The 16,840-nt window shown below is 49.0% G+C and overlaps 1 protein-coding gene across 1 annotated transcript in view; it reads left to right on the forward strand.

Moving 5' to 3' along the window:
• The first annotated feature begins 3,929 nt into the window (after positions 1–3,929).
• LOC309345942 (basal cell adhesion molecule-like) overlaps positions 3,930–16,840 on the forward strand; it is a 32,109-nt gene continuing 19,198 nt past the window's right edge. The window contains exon 1 of the mRNA XM_081869453.1: positions 3,930–4,053. The gene's annotated coding sequence lies outside the window, so the exon portion shown is untranslated. The remainder of the gene's footprint in view (positions 4,054–16,840) is intronic.

A 16,840-nucleotide genomic window follows, 5' to 3' on the forward strand; every position in this document is an offset into this window, starting at 1 on the left:
TAATAATAATAATAATAATTGCTTAAGAACTTTCTTTAAATCATATACCTGTCAGCATAAGATCACATTTCTGTATTCTGTCTTTTTGAAGTGTTTTGGTTTATTCTACTTTTGTTTTGTTTTGGAAGAGGCAAAGAATACTCGGAAGCTCGAACACAGCTTGTGCCCAGATCCTGGATTTCTTTTCATTGTTTTCTATGGGCCGCTCACATTTCTGCTATGAAGCAGGCAGAAGGCGTGGGAGGGGATTCCGAAGGACTCGGGGAAGTTTAATCTTCAAAAAATTTGAATTGCATCTCCAGCCTTTTCCTGCTGATGTTGCCCAAGAGGTTGTTAGGGACCAGCTAAGATTTCACACTGCTGACAGCGTGTGGCATCCAACTAAGCGCTACTCAGAGTAGACCCATTATCCTTAATGGACTGATGTTAATGGCAGAGCCATACTCTGCATACAGCTAATGTTGTGTCAAATGCATTATTGTTCACCTTTCACCGCAAATGGGTTTTTCATTTATTTTTTTTCCTGACATACAAGATCCAGCTTCTTCCAAAACAATGGGATGATGGAACTGTTGCAAACGTACACTATACTGGTTGGGGTTTTTAATGTGCTTCGTTTTCAGAACAATATTGCAAGGTAGGTTAGGCTAAAAGATTGTGATGAGCCCAGACTCACACTCAAGAGCTACGGTGGTCCAGCGTCTGCGGCATGGTCCCTGCCTCCAGCATCCTAGAGTCACCCAATCATCATGAAAGGGGAGCATTTTAGCCACTGAAGAAGTGGTCTTCTCATCATCTGAACTGATCAGAGCCAATCAGAGTGAAAGGAGGATTGGCTCCTGTACAGGAAGAATAAGAAGGTGGGGCCCAGCGACAGAGCATATGCCCATGCTGCCCAGGGTGGGCGCACTCCTGAGGCGGGCAGGGGGCATGGATGCCCCCCCCCCAGGTGCGGGATAGCCACTTGAGTGCATGGAGTGGCGTGCGTGCCCTGCAGCCAGGGGTGGAACAAGCCGCCAATGGCTCCACTGAGAGCTCGGGGTAGGCTTGGGAGTCATGGGTGGGCAGCGCGCCAAATGTCACCCCCCTCAGCAAAGACAGCCGGAGCAGTCCGCCCCCACCACACCTCCCTTCCTCCACCCCTGACGGTGGGCATCTTCTGTATGTTTCAAAGGTAGGCTGTATGTTTCATTAGGAACACTGACAACAACAAGTGCTTCCGTTTTGAGAGAATGGTGTGCAGGTTCTGTTACGTGCAATCGAACTTTGTGGAAAGCACAACTCGGGTCAATCCAAATTAAGGTATTGGAGCACTCAAAATCCTTTGCCCAACTTCGTGCACAGAAAATAGCAGATCTAGCCAAAAGGCAACACATGGATCCCCTATCATTAGTACTGTATAATAATGTATATTATTGTAAAAAGAAGCGCTGAATCGCAACCCGCCCATGCACAGACGTGCTGCTGCGGGTTGCAAACGCTGCGGGATGCAAACATGCATCCTGCACAGATCACGTTCACAACCCGAGTGTCCACTGTAATCGAGAGCAAGAGGAAGTGGGTAGATGTGATTAACAATTGATTGGCACAGCAGGGGGGAGCAAGGAGAGAAATTAAGACAACAGGGTGGATGGACAGGTAAAAGGTAAAAAGGTTAAGGACCCCTGGACGGTTAAGTCCAGTCAAAGGCAACTATGGGGTTGCGGTGCTCATCTCGCTTTCAGGCTGAGGGAGCCGGCATTTATCCACAGACAACTTTCCGGGTCATGTGGCCAGCATGACTAAACTGCTTCTGGCACAACAGAACACCGTGACAGAAGCCAGAGCCCATGGAAACACTGTTTACCTTCCTGACGGAGCGGTACCTGTTTATCTACTTGCACTGGCGTGCTTTCGAACTGCTAGGTTGACAGGAGCTGGGACAGAGCAAGGGAGCTAACTCCATTGCGGGGATTCGAACCACCAACCTTCCTATCGGCAAGCCCAAGAGACCCAGTGGTTTAGACCACAGTGCCACATAATTTATAAAATTATTGTACAGGCAATTTTCATTATGCATCGGGGTTCCGTGCTGGACTCCCGTATGTGTTGATGCAGTGTGCCTAGAACCATACCGTTCTATTATTCTATGACCCCATCTGAAACCCAAACAACCTACCTGCTGTAGGCGGTACTGAGATAGCTGGACCAATGGTCTGTGTTATGTACTGAAGTTCTCACCAGCAGGGGGATACTGTAGATAGTTTTCACTCAGGTCCACATATGCAAATAAGGAATTGAAAGTGACGTTCAGTATTTGGATAGTTACAGAAAGTTGTTACTGTTGCGTTGTAGTGGAGCTCTATATACGCAGGCTGGCTGAACCCTTCAGTTCAGTTCTGTTCTGGCCTGTGAATAAACAAGAGCTGTTTGAAGAATCGCTGTGTCGTCTGATCTGTTCACCCACAACTTAACAGTCTGACTCAGCCCAAGGCAACTTCCTAACCTACCCAAACACTATTCCAAACACTAAAAGTTTTTGGGCCGGATTTACCTAACAAACCCAGTGCAAAGACTTCTCTTGCATGATGGATCTTTCCCCTTCTTCTTCTTCCCTGCGCCCCTGAGGTTGGCTGGGGGTGGGGTTTTTTTTTTTAAAAAAAACCTCCCTGAACAGAGTGTGGAGGGATGAGAGGGAGGATCTTGCCATCTGGCAAGATGAATTGCATGTGCAGACAGAGAATTTGTAAGAGAGCAACATTGAATTCTACTCGTATAGCCTAATATTTATCAAAATATTTCAAAGGCATATGTTCCGACCAAGACAAGCAAGTTAATTGCTTATTATATAATTACCAGTGCATTTTTTAAAAATAATTATAATAAAAAATTGTGCCCCAGGCTCTCCCAGCTAGAATGATGTAGAAGCCTCCCCTGCCAGCCGCCTGAAAAAATGTTGTTTGTCTTAATGGCATTCTTTTAACTTCTCTCAAAATCCTCACAGATGTTTTGCTTCAATGGGACTCTCCAGATTTGCTTTGAAATGTGGTGGCAGATCTAATTGCGCTCCTGGTTACTGCCGAGTAATTAAAGGTGCCATTTTGCGCTTCCCGTTGCGCTTTAATTTGTTGCTTTACTTCCTCTGCTCTTGTGCCTTTAACTGGCATGAAAGATAAGGAACTGCCTTTCCTCCCTTAACTGATGCACGACAAGCTGCGGTTAGCAGCATAGGAAGAGGGGGAGCTTTTTTAAAAAAACACAAGCATTGGCAATCTCTCTGCCACTCATCCAATTGTTGCTTATTATTCCACAGCAACGGCCAAGACCCTCCCAGTTGTGTGTTTACAGTGGGGCTCTCAAAGCTTTATAATAACCACAAATGTCGAGGTGCAAGGCCCCGGAAACTGAATTGGCACATCACCAGGGGATCAGGTGCCAATTCTGGGACAAAGGCCCAGGTAATTAGCTTCTGGGACACCTGGTTTTATCGTTAAAACATTACTCCATGAGCAGCGTGCAACATTGGAGATGTATTTGAGTTTTATTTACATGCCGTCCCGGTTTCCGATTTGATCCCAGAATGTCCCTATTTACGGCGTCCTTATTTTCATCGGAGAAATGTTGGCGGGTATGGAGCTATGTGACCCCCGAGCCTGGAGATAAGTAACTACACTACTTTTAGAAGACGTCTGAAGGCAGCCCCAAATGTTTAATGTTTTTATATATGTTAGAATCCACCCAAAGTGGCTGGGGCAAACTAGTCAGATGGCCATAAATAATAAAATTATTATGAATATTGTTATTATGGAATAGGATGTCGGTATTTTCATTGCAGAAATGTTGGCGGGTATGAGGGTCCCCGTGCCACCAAAGACTTCCTGAGCCAACGCTTCAGCATCAAACCCAACCAGCCTTTGCCCCGCCCACCCTGCTCTGTGATGTCATTGGGACTCATAGATTTCTAAGGAAAAGACGCAGCCAGCAGCTGCCCAGCCTACTTGGGGTGCAACAAACCAGTCCCTCCATGTGAAGGTGGTGATGGATGGGCCCAGCTTCTCCTTTCCCTCTTAAGCGGTCAGTTTCCTTCTTGCTGTTTGTGGGTAGCCAGGGGATATCCTGAGTGGTTATTTCCTTATAGTGTGCACAAACACAAGAATTCTCATGACACAAAACCACTCTGAAACGGACGTTGCGGCTCCTCAGCTCTTGCAGTGTTGATTCTAATAGCTCAGAGCAGAGGAAAACACCTCACACAGGGCTGTGACCACTGTTGTTTTACTATGAAGGTGCCCATATTCATGCCTGAGGCCCTAAAAAAACTGACATCAGCACCAAATATCTGAAAAACAGCCTCTTTCTCTACAGACACTCTTGGGTGTTAAGATTGTCAGAGGTGAGGGGTGAGGGTCCCTGGGCAGTTTTGCTGCCCTCAGAAGTTCAGGGGGTGGCAGGCCCAGGAGAGGGCTTTCTTTGTGGTAGCCCCTCAGCTGCAGAATTCCCTCCCCACAAAGGTGAATCTGCCACCTTAGTTATGTACAGTGGTACCTCGGGTTAAGAACTTAATTCGTTCCGGAGGTCAGTTCTTAACCTGAAACTGTTCTTAACCTGAAGTACCACTTTAGCTAATGGGGCTTCCCGCTGCCGCTGCACCACCGCAGCACGATTTCTGTTATCATCCTGAAGCAAAGTTTTTAACCTGAGGTACTATTTCTGGGTTAGCCAGGTCTGTAACCTGAAGCGTCTGTAACCCGAGGTACCATTGTAGTTTTTGTTGAATGCTAAATATGCAAATATTTGCCCTGACTGTTGACACCTGAGCTATATAGATTTGGATCCACCCTAGTATCTCGATTGTCATATGTTTTAAACCTTTTAATGCTCTGTTTTCTAATCACTGTACATTTGTTGTCAAATTGTTGTAACCTGCCCTAGGATCTCCTGGTGAAGAGTGTGTGAGAAGGCATAAAAGTATTAGTAATCATCATCATAGCAACAATATTATATTTTATCTTGTTAAGTTGCTTTGATATTTTCTTTTTTGCAAAAACAACAAATGTAAACAACAACAGCAATAAGGCTACCCCCATCTTGCAGAGGCCCAGCTTACCTCAGCCCAGTGGCTTAGCGTGGGGGGTGCAGGGGGGGCCGGCCGCACCAGGCGCAACATCTGGGGGTTAGGGTTAGGGGGTGCAAATCCACGGGTTAGGGGGCGCAAATCCATGGGTTAGGGGGCGCAAATTACTTGCCTTGCCCCGGGTGCTGACAACCCACGCTACGCCACTGCCTCAGCCAGAAGTCGGACATTTAAGTTTCTCCATTCCCATACTTTTCCAGCAGAGATTCAGCAGGCATCCTTGCTTTTCACTTGCTTTTCAGGTGTCTCTTGGAGGCTTTTTTTAAAAAAAATGCCCACAGGTCTATGCAGTTGTTCAAAAGTTTTATTTCATTTTAACGATCTTTTGGTATTGCTTTTTAAGTTTTCTCTTTGCAGTACACCTCCCTGATGTCTTACGAGAGGGTGATACTTTCATAAACAAGATAAATAAAAAGACGTATTGCAAGCCCAGTTTTGAAAAATGACTCCAAGAGTGAGCATCACAGAACAGATACCTCAGAAAAGAGTCTCCGCCCCGCCCTCTCCCCGCAATACCTCCCACCCCATTTGCTAGAATGGCCTCCCCAAGTAGACCCACCCTTACACCCACTTTCTTAAGGTTTAGGTGCTAAGTTAGGGTGCTTCCATTTGGGCATATTGGCAGAACACGGATTTTCAGAGCAGAGACGTGATGGGATATTCATATCGCATTCCTGTAATCACTGTTTTATCTGGGGTGTCTCATTGTTATGCTGCTTCTGTCATTTTTATGATTTCTCTTTTAAGCTTCTAAATCTATTGTTATGGTGATTGTCCCGTGCTCTTTTTTTATGATGATAATGTTATTTATTATGTTGCCTTACAGTGATTGTTCTGTGTTTTTAGCGTGAGCCGCTTTGGGAATGTTAGCTTGAAATGGGAAATGGGCTATAAATATTTGAAATGATATATAAATACAAAACAGTCCCTTGTCACCAACCAGTGGCCCAATACATTAACAGGGCTGCTTCCGCTAGTCCATGTTGGTTGATCCCTGCTAATGCTCATGATTTTATTTAATTTACCGTTGCTGCGCCGACAGATGACACAGGAACCTTCGGATTTGTCGGCCGTCACAGGGCGGGAATAAAAATAGCTTAAACAAATAACTAAACAAATAAATGGTAGGCTTTCTAGGCAAAGGGTCCAGCTGGAGTAAGTGCCTCGTGTTATCTCTTCCTCCTCTGTCTCTGTCTCTCTGTCCTGGAAAGCTTCCCACAGTTTTCTTGGCTTAGTTGACTTTGCACAGATAATGGTATAAAGTTCTTACTGTTATTTCGAAGGAGAATTTAATACATTTGTGCCTTATCTAGCCTGGCTAGGACAAATGCAGTTCCCACGTGGTTATTCTCAAGGTTATAGCAACAACCAAGTTACCTTGTACTTTATAATACTTGAAATAAATGGAAGGAAGTTTCAGTGGTGGTAGGCTGGTAATCGCAGCAACGAAACTCTCATGCTCTCAGGGAGAGGGTCATACAGACCCCCCCCCAGGTGTCCCTATTTTCCAGGGACAGTCCTGGATTTACAGAAGTCATCCCATTTTCTGATTTTATCCCAGAATGTCCTGCTTTCCCTTAGGACATCTCTATTTTCATCAGAGAAATGTTGGATGGTATGGAGTTATGCGACACCCACCCCCGCAAGCCAAGGAGATAAGTAACTGTACACCCTTTAGAAGGCAGCCCTGTATAGGGAAGTTTTTGTTTTGTTTTGTTTAAATAATATTTATTAAAGTTTTAAAGGTTACAAAAAGAAAAAGAAAACACACCAAGTTAAACACAAACTTATAAATAACAGAAAAATAGAAACAAACAAAAAAACCCCACGAACCTTCCCATAACTTATCTTTCATTTGCTTGTTTCCTTGACCTCCTCGCACCTCCCTTTTTTGTATTCTAGTTTGGTTAGCTATTTCAGCAATTCCTTTCCATCCTTCCCAATTTTTTTGCTATAATTTATCTTAATATAATGTAACTTTACCTTTCCTCCTTTCATCCATTAACAGTCTATTTTTACTTAGTCCTTTATAATATTTCTGCTAAAGCCACATAAATTCATTCCAGCCTCCTTCTAACATTCCTTAATTTTACAATGTTTCTGTAAATAAACTTTAAATTTCTTCCAATCTTCTTGCAGCCTGTATAGGGAAGTTTTTGAATGTTTAATGTTTTATTATGTTTTTTATATATGTTGGAAACCACCCAGAGTGGTTGGGGCAGATGGGTGGGGTATAAATCTTCTTGTTGTTGTTGTTAAATAGGATGTCCCAATTTTCACTGGAGAAATTTTGGAAGGTATGGGCTGATGCATGTATCTCCACACCCCAAAATTTCTCACACTGCTCTTAGCCCAAGATGGTTGGCATCCAATCCAATCCATCTTAAAACTAGGGTCACATATGTACCATTAACTGTGTGACCTACAGACCTTAACTCACTTTAAGTCCACTTATACCCACACTGTAAGAGTGAAGTAAAAAGCAAAGGTTTGGTCTCATGTCCAATGAGCGAGCAGCCATATATTTACCCAGTTCAGGAGTGAATTACCTGAGTAACCTCTGAAGGCTGCAACCCCCATACACACATTACCTGGGAGTAAGTCTCACTGAACCCAGTGAGGCTTACTTCTGAGTAGACATGCACAGGACTACACTGAAAAAACACGGAACTTTGTCTACATATGTGTGCCAGCTATTATTTAAGTTTAGCCAACTGCATGGTGTTCTCTTCGCTGTTACTTGAATTACGATGTTGGCCAGCACAGTCTCCTTTGCTTGCATGAGTAGCAGCGAAACTACAGTAGCCTCCTGTGTGGAAGGAGCCCAAGGTTTCCAGCTGGCTGCTTGGTTTTCAGATGCCAGCCTGCTTGTATTTTGCTGCTCATGAAAATGAGCCCTTCTAGATAAGACCAAGGCCACGTTCACTCCCTACACTGAAAGCCCTATGCTACCACTTTAAACAGTCATGGCTTCCAGCAAAGAATTGTAGGGGGAAGAACATAAGCTCCAACATTTCTCCAATGAAAATAGGGACGGTCCTAAGGGAAAGCAGGACCTTCTGGAATGAAATCAGAAACCGGGACGGCTTCTGTAAGTCTTAGAAAATAAGGACACTTGGAGGGTCTGGAAGAATTCCAGGTTGGCGGAAAGAGCTGTTAGGAGACCCCTATTCCCCTCACAGAGCAACAATTCCCAGAGTTCCCTGCAAAAAGGGATTAGTTGTAAACAACTCTGAGAATGATATCTCCGTGAGGGGAACAGGGGCCTAACAACCCTCAACACTCTTAACAGACTACAGCTCCCAGGATTCTTTGGGGGGAAGCCATGATATATCCATGAGAGGAATAGGAGGTCTTCTAGCAATTCCCAATGCCCTTAACAAACTACAGCTCCCAAAATTCTTTGGTGGATGCCATGACCTTGTAAAGTGGTAGCATAGCGCTTTCATCTTATGGTGTGAATGGCCCCCACTATGGCATCTAATACAGCAGGAGTAGCTGATTTGATGCCCTCCACATGTTGCTGGACTTTAATTCTCATCCCTGAACACTGGCCATGTTGATTGATGGGTGCTGGAGGCTGACAACATCTGGAGGGTACCACACTGACTATCCCTATATAACACAGCAATCTCCTTCCCACGGTAGCCAGCCAGGTAACTCCAGAAAGCCCACAGCCAGGGCCTGATGGCAACAGTCTTCTCTCATTAGTATTCAGTGTAGGGTACCAGATGCAAAAGATGACAGAGCGCCAGCTTGTCTTGCATGACAAGCTACACCTGCTCAAATTCCCTCTTCGAACATGAACAACTTGCCCCTTCTGCATGACAAGTGACACCCTTTTCAACGCAGTTACTGCTGGCGCAGGAGCACCATTTCGCTTCGTATCTGGCTGCTCCAGCCAAGATTGGTTCCTTTTGCTTGTTGGGTTCCTTGCTTTTGCCTCTTCTCTGCTCTCTAGACCCGCCCCCCCCTCCTGCCTCAGAACCCCTTTCCTGGTCTGCACCTAGCCTGGCATGCTGCAGGTAAATGAATCTCCTTCAAGAGCCACAGAGGGGAGTGACTAGTTAGCAGGGTGGGCAGGTGGCAAACCTTCTGCACAACTGCTACGGCTGCAGGAGCCTTTTCCGTTTTTTGTATCTGGTCACCCTGGCTGCTACTAGGAGGAGGGCTGTAGATCTGTCGCAGGCAGGTTCCACGGTTCAATCTCTGACAGCTCCAGGTAGAACTGGGAAAGATCCTTGCCTGAAATCCTAGCCAGTCAGTGTAGACCAGGAATGAGGAACCTACAACCCTCCTGAGGTTGCCTGACTACAACTCCCATCACCCCCTGACCGTTGGCCATGCTACCTGAGGGGAATTGGAGTCCAACAATATCCAGAGGGCCGCAGGTTCTCCCTACTGGTGTAGACAACACTGAATTATACCATACTGATGTAACTCAGTATAACGCAGCTCCCTATGTAAAAGCCTTCTCCTCCCAAGAAGGGATGGGTGGTTTACACAGGTGTGGGTTCATTTGTGTATCTATGTACACATGCCAGAACCATTTCACCCACAATGTACTATGCAGGAGGGGGAACTGTGAGGGTTGTGGCAGCTAGACTGGTAACACCGGTCCTGAAAGACCTACATTAGCTCCCAGTACGTTTCCAAGTACAATTCAAAGTATTGGTGTTGACCTTTAAAGCCCTAAATGGCCTCAGCCCAGTATACCTGAAGGAGCATCTCCACCCCTATCATTCTGCCTGGACACTGAGGTCCAGCACCGAGGGCCTTCTGGCGGTTCCCTCACTGCGAGAAGCAAAGCTACAGGGAACCAGGCCGGGGGTCTTCTTGGTAGTGGCACCCGCCCTATGGAGCGCCCTCCCATCAGATGTAAAAGAGATAAACAACTACCTGACTTTTAATGTGTGACATTTTAATGTACAGTGGTACCTCGGGTTAAGTACTTAATTCATTCCGGAGGGCCATTCTTAACCTGAAACTGTTCTTACAGGTACCACTGTATTTTTTATCTTTGTGGGAAGCCACCCAGAGTGGCTTATTATTATTATTTACCTATTGGGGCACGGAGTGAAGTGACTTGGATTCCTGGCTTGGTCAAAGTTTGCATCCCACCTAGAGCATCTGGGTGCAAAAGGGGAGAGAGTTCTTGTGCCCTGAATAGTTCTGATGAAGAGGGGATTTCAGAAGGGAGAGCTTGCTGTGCATGCTTAAACCTGCTGAAGTTTCCTCTACTATGCAGCTACTCAAGGTGCCAAAGTCCTGTCTCCTTTTGCACCCGGGCAAGCTAATTAAGTGGTACACGGCCTCTGAACATGGGAACTCCAAATAACTGTTGTTGGTAAGAACCACAGACAGACCCATCCCCAGCCCAGCCAGCAGCCATCACCGCATCTGGGGACAAAACAGTCCTTGAACGAGGAGTGGGGGGAAGCTGTGGACGTTCGGATGCCGTTACGACTCCAACTCCCATCAGTTCTAGCCAGCATGGCTGTCCAGGACCTGGGCAATACTATATCTTTGAAACATAAATTACATTTCTTAACGTTCCTAAGCTAGCACAGCTTTGCTTGTTTCCATAGTGCCTCTGTCCATTACAGAAAGCTCCTTTTACTCTAGGACTCGCAATGGGACAACCCTTTGGCCACTGAAGAGTCTGAATTGAACCATTCAGTGACGTAGATCTAGATCAGGGGTGAAAAAGTCATGCCTGGGGTCCAAATGCAACACTCCAGGCCTCCCTGTTTGGCCCTTGGGACCAGGGCCGGCCCACTTATGAGGCAAAGTGAAGTGACTGCCTCGGGTGGCAGGATCCATGGGGGCAGCAGATCTCAATGCAGATCTTCATTCCCCCCTTGTTCCTGACGTAGATCTTCACTCCTTCCCTTGTGGGGAGGGGGGGGAAAGCATTTTGTGGTTCACATCAGGTGCCAAAATATCTTGGTCCGGACTTGCTCAGGACTCTTTGCAGGTCACATGGCTCACATCCCTTCTCCCCGCCAGACCCCACCCCTCACTGGCCTGCTTCACCCCTTGGGTCTGTTTGTCTGTTGGAATGTGTCCTTGAACTGTGATAGTGCCTCTTGCAGGAGAGAGGTGTGCGAGCTTGTGTAGAAATTAAGTCTACTGTTATGTACTGAGTTGAATAGGATCCAAACTGCAGCAGTCTGATTGGTCCTAGAACAATAGGCTCCAAAAGACAGCAGTCTGATTGGTCCTAGAACAATAGGATTCAGAATGCAGCAGTCTGATTGGTCCTAGAACAATGCAGCAGTATGATTGGTTAGCAGGAACCACCCAATCATGCTCCAGATAGAAGTGAATCCACAACCTGATTGGCCTACAGTAGAATCCTGGAATTAGCCAATCATGTGCAGCCCATTGTGTAAATAATGTATATAAAGCAGATACTTTGAGGGGACATTCATTCATTCCTCCTCACCACTATGAGCTGAATAAAGAGCATGAAATCACTTTGCGACTCTGAGTATATTTCACTGGCGACGAGGATGGGATCCCGCTGAGCTGACTGCCACACACAGCACCGCAGCACCGCCACCTGCCGCACCGCTGCCTCGCACCGTGTATCCAGGCTTCAGCTCCGGGACACAAGGAACTCAGAATGGCAACTGACAGCAGCTTCTCGCCATTCAACCCAGCATCTGGAGACTGGGAAGCGTACGCCTCCCGTTTCACCTTCCTCCTAGAAGCCAAAGGGGTCACCGATGAAGAAGACACCAAGAAGAGGGCAATATTCTTCAGCGTCTGCGGAGAGGAGACATTTGAAATCGCCCGGGCTCTCCTTGCGCCTGAAGACGTCGCTACTGTTCCATACAAAACAATAATGGAACAGCTGAAGGGGCACTTTTCGCCACAGCCCTCAGTGGTGGCTTGTCGAAATGCCTTCTACGCAAAGCGGCAAGCCCCTGGGGAAACCATAACTGGGTTTGTGACCTCTCTCCGCCAAGCTGCCCGGTTCTGCAACTTCTCAGAGCTGGAGAACATGCTTCGTGACCGCCTCGTCGGTGGCCTGAAGGATGAGAAGCTGCAACGACGCCTCTACGCTAAGAAGAACCTAACGTTCCAGGTCGCTCTGGAGGAGGCCCTGGCAACGGAAGCTGCTGAGAGGTCGACGCAAGAGGCACGGCTGAGCCAGCCGTCCCAACCGAGGGTCCACCACGAAGACCTCACCAACGACTCGGGATCCGACAGGGAGGAGGTGCACCGAGTACAGCAGCGCACTCAAGCAGCCCACATACCACAGCTGCCTCGACGAGAAGGAGGGAACTGCGCAAGCTGTGGAGAAAGTCACGAGAGGAGGACCTGCCGTTTCCGCAACGCAGAGTGCAGGCAGTGCAGAAAATTGGGACACATCGCCCGGGTGTGTCGGGCTCGGCCCACCCGAAGCCAGGCATCAGATGACCAATCCAAGAGCCCCAGGTCCCGGGGCCCAACGCACCAAGGCAACTCGACGGAGCTCACAGACTTCCAGGTATACCAGTTGCCCCACCCCAACGTAGAGAAAATTTATGTAGAGGTACAGATAGAGGGGGCCCCATGCCGCATGGAGCTTGACACGGGTTCAACTCTATCCATAATCTCGGCAAGGACCTTAAGGAAACTGTGTCCTACTGGGGGTCCCAAACTCAGGCCGGCCCCATTCACCCTCCGGGACTTCCAGAAACGTAAGGTCCCCACAATGGGGGTGGGGACCTTCAGGGTGCAATACCGAGGGCGGACGCGGCAACTGGACTTGCTTGTGGTCAAGGGCCCCTACATTAGCTTACTGGGGTTGGCATGGTTTGGACCACTGGGACTAGCCATCACCGGGGTGAACCACATGAGCTTACAAGTGGACGTGGACGCCATATGCAATGAGTTTCCGGGGGTTTTCGATGGGAAATTGGGACAGTATACGGGCCCCCCCATTGCTCTACAGCTTGACCCCGCAGTACGACCAGTCAGGCTCAAGGCCCGCCGGGTCCCATTCGCCCTGAAACCCCGTATAGACGAGGAATTGGACCGACTCGTGGAGCAAGGAGTGCTGGAGCCGGTGCCTAATGCCCCCTGGGAAACCCCAATCGTCACACCCGTCAAGCCTAATGGTTCGGTCCGCATCTGCGCAGACTACAAATGTACCATAAACAAGGCCCTCATGGCCCATGCATACCCAGTGCCAGTGGTCAGCCATGTCCTTGCCACCCTGGCTGGGTCGAAAATTTTTGGCAAGCTGGACTTGGCCCAAGCATATCAACAGCTGCCAGTAGATGAGGCCACAGCAGAGGCACAGACGATTGTGACGCACAGAGGAGCGTTCAGGGTAAAGCGGCTGCAATTCGGGGTCAGCGTGGCACCAGGCATATTCCAGAATCTAATGGACTCTCTCCTTAAAGGGATTCCTGGTGTCACCCCCTTCTTTGATGATGTGTTGATTGCCGGGCCCACACCAGAGGAGTTTGAGGACTGCCTCCGCACTGTTCTGCACCGTTTCCAGATGGCGGGTCTCAAGGTGAAGCGGGAAAAATGTCTACTAGGAGTGCCTCAAGTGGACTTTCTGGGATTTATGGTGGATGCAGAAGGGGTTCACCCGACTGGGGACAAGGTACGGGCCATTTGTGATGCCCCAGCGCCCAAGAACAAGACTGAACTTCAGGCCTTCTTGGGATTATTGAACTTTTACCATTCCTTCCTTCCCCACAAGGCGGCGGTAGCGGAGCCCCTACACAGACTCCTGGACAAGCGGGCCCCTTGGGTGTGGGGCCAGCGCCAGGAGGCCGCATTCCAGGCAGTCAAGGACTTGCTTGTCTCAAACTCGGTCTTGGCACACTTCGACGAGAGGCTGCCGGTGGTGCTAGCATGCGACGCCTCGCCCTATGGCATCGGCGCTGTCCTGGGACACCAACTCCCGGATGGAAGAGAGGTACCGGTAGCATACTTTTCCCAGACACTCAACGAAACCGAGCGGAACTACTCGCAAATCGACAAGGAGGGTCTGGCAATCGTGAAGGGAGTAAAAAAATTCCATGATTTCTTGTACCCTTCACCGTGGTGACTGACCACAAGCCGTTGCTTGGCTTGTTTGCCCCCGAAAAGCAGACCCCCCAAGTGCTGTCTCCTCGCGTCCTCAGGTGGTCAATTTTCCTTGCCAGCTACCAGTATGCACTGATTCACCGCCCTGGAAAGGCGATGGGCCATGCAGACGCCCTCAGCAGGCTACCACTACCGGAAACAGGCCCCGACCCAGCACCTGCACAAGAGGTTATGAGCCTGGAGCTGCTTCCTGACCGCCCCATTCAGGCACAAGAAGTTGCACACCATTCCAAGAAAGATAGGGTCATCTCCCGGGTCCTGGACTGGGTGTGGAGGGGATGGCCCAGCCGCAGCCCCGGGCCAGAATTCGCCGGCTACACAACCCGCAAACATGAACTGTCAGCCCACAAGGGGTGCCTGTTATGGGGAAGCAGGGTCGTTGTTCCCCAGCCCCTCCGCAAAAGGGTCCTCACAGCCCTACACGAGACACACCCAGGGGTAGTAAGAATGAAGGCCCTTGCCAGGAGTTATGTGTGGTGGCCGGGGATCGACGGAGAGATAGAGGCCTGGGTCAAACACTGCCAGGCCTGCCAGGAATCCCGCCCAGATCCCCCAAGGGCCCCAGTCCAGTCCTGGGAGTCCGCCCGAGCACCATGGTCACGCCTGCATGTGGACTTCGCTGGCCCCTTTCAGGGGAAAACATTCTTCATAGTGGTGGACTCCTACACCAAATGGCTGGAAGTCGCACTGGTACCGTCCACTTCTACGTCCGCAGCCATCCGGGTACTACGCAGGCTGTTTGCAACCCACGGGCTCCCTGACACTCTCGTCTCAGACAACGGGACTGCATTTACATCAGGAGAATTTCAAACCTTCACAGTGCAGAACGCCACCCGCCACATCCGTTCGGCGCCATTCCACCCTGCCACCAATGGCCAAGCAGAACGCATGGTGCGGACCACCAAGGACACCCTTCGCCGCATGACGCAAGGGGATTGGGAGTACCGCCTTGCCACATTCCTTCTAGCACAGCACAGCACCCCCAGCTCAACGACTGGCCGGAGCCCCGCTGAACTACTAATGGGTCGGCGCCTTGCAATCAGATTGGACCGCCTTCACCCCGATAGAGCTCAGGATGAGGTAGTGGTGGGGGAAGGCAGGAACCCCTGGACCTTCGAGGCCCAGGACCCAGTGTACGCAAAGAATTTTGGGGCAGGCCCTGCATGGGTACCTGCCACAGTCACCAGGGTCACGGGCCCCGTGTCGTACGAGGTGCTAACAGATGGGGGGCAATGCTGGCGCCGCCACTGCGACCAGATACGGCGACGATTCCCGGGAGAAAACCAGGAGGAGGAGGACAGGTCAGAGGAGTCCCAAGGGAACAGTGGGGCAGTGAGGCCCATAGAGCAGCAGGGGCAAGCAGGAGAGGCAGAATCAGTAAATACAGAGAGGACCCGCGAGGCCGAAAGGACACCGGAACCAGAACCACGACTGAGCGAGCCGGTTGCGCCAGACCAAACAGCCCCATCCTTGGAACACGAGCCAGAACCTGAACCCCGGACCAGGGAACACCCCAGGCCGCAACGCACACGTAGGCCACCGGCGTACCTTGAGGACTATGAATGTGACCTTCCGGGCAGGACTGGAACTTAGAGGGGAGGGGTGTTATGTACTGAGTTGAATAGGATCCAAACTGCAGCAGTCTGATTGGTCCTAGAACAATAGGCTCCAAAAGGCAGCAGTCTGATTGGTCCTAGAACAATAGGATTCAGAATGCAGCAGTCTGATTGGTCCTAGAACAATGCAGCAGTATGATTGGTTAGCAGGAACCACCCAATCATGCTCCAGATAGAAGTGAATCCACAACCTGATTGGCCTACAGTAGAATCCTGGAATTAGCCAATCATGTGCAGCCCATTGTGTAAATAATGTATATAAAGCAGATACTTTGAGGGGACATTCATTCATTCCTCCTCACCACTATGAGCTGAATAAAGAGCATGAAATCACTTTGCGACTCTGAGTATATTTCATCTACTGTACGAAGGAAAAATGTGCACCCGCTCCTCTTTTGTCTCTGAACCTGCCCATGTGGCCCTGGGAAGGTTCCCTAGAAGAGAATATGGCCCTTGGGCTGCAGAATGTTCCCCACCCCAATAGGGGGCTTTAACTATAGAGGCACTAGGGACCAGACTGTACCACTCTGCTGAGAATCAGGGGAGCTCTCCATTTAATACAGAAGCACAGCCCATTTGTGACTTTTCAGCCGCAATGGGCTTACATTACTTTCTAGAACACAACTCCCTTGTTGCGCATATGATGGAGGGGAACGCATTTCTGTAAAATGAACATGTGAAACACACTAATGCTTTAAAAAAAGAAAAGAAAAAGCGTTCGTTCCCCTGAAGACTGTTTTGGCTCGTCCAGTGTTCAGTATGAGAGAAAAAATCTCACCAAGGTCATTCTTAAGAGTCCTTGTGGTCCGGCTGCTGTAAAGGTTGGGAAGGAAATGCCGACTCTGAAAGTTTATGTTGTGCGAGGCTGGGGCCAGTTTTACTTTCATTTCTGCACAGCTGCGGACTTTGTTCCCCAAAGCAAAGAAAACACTTGAGGGGAAAACCTTTGTGTGATGTGCGTGCATGAAGAGTCAGGTTGCGCAAAAACTTCAGCAGCTTCCCTGCGGCAAGCGAG

The sequence above is a fragment of the Podarcis erhardii genome, assembly GCF_964252035.2.
Source record: "Podarcis erhardii genome assembly, chromosome: 7".
NCBI classification, from domain to species: domain Eukaryota; kingdom Metazoa; phylum Chordata; class Lepidosauria; order Squamata; family Lacertidae; genus Podarcis; species Podarcis erhardii.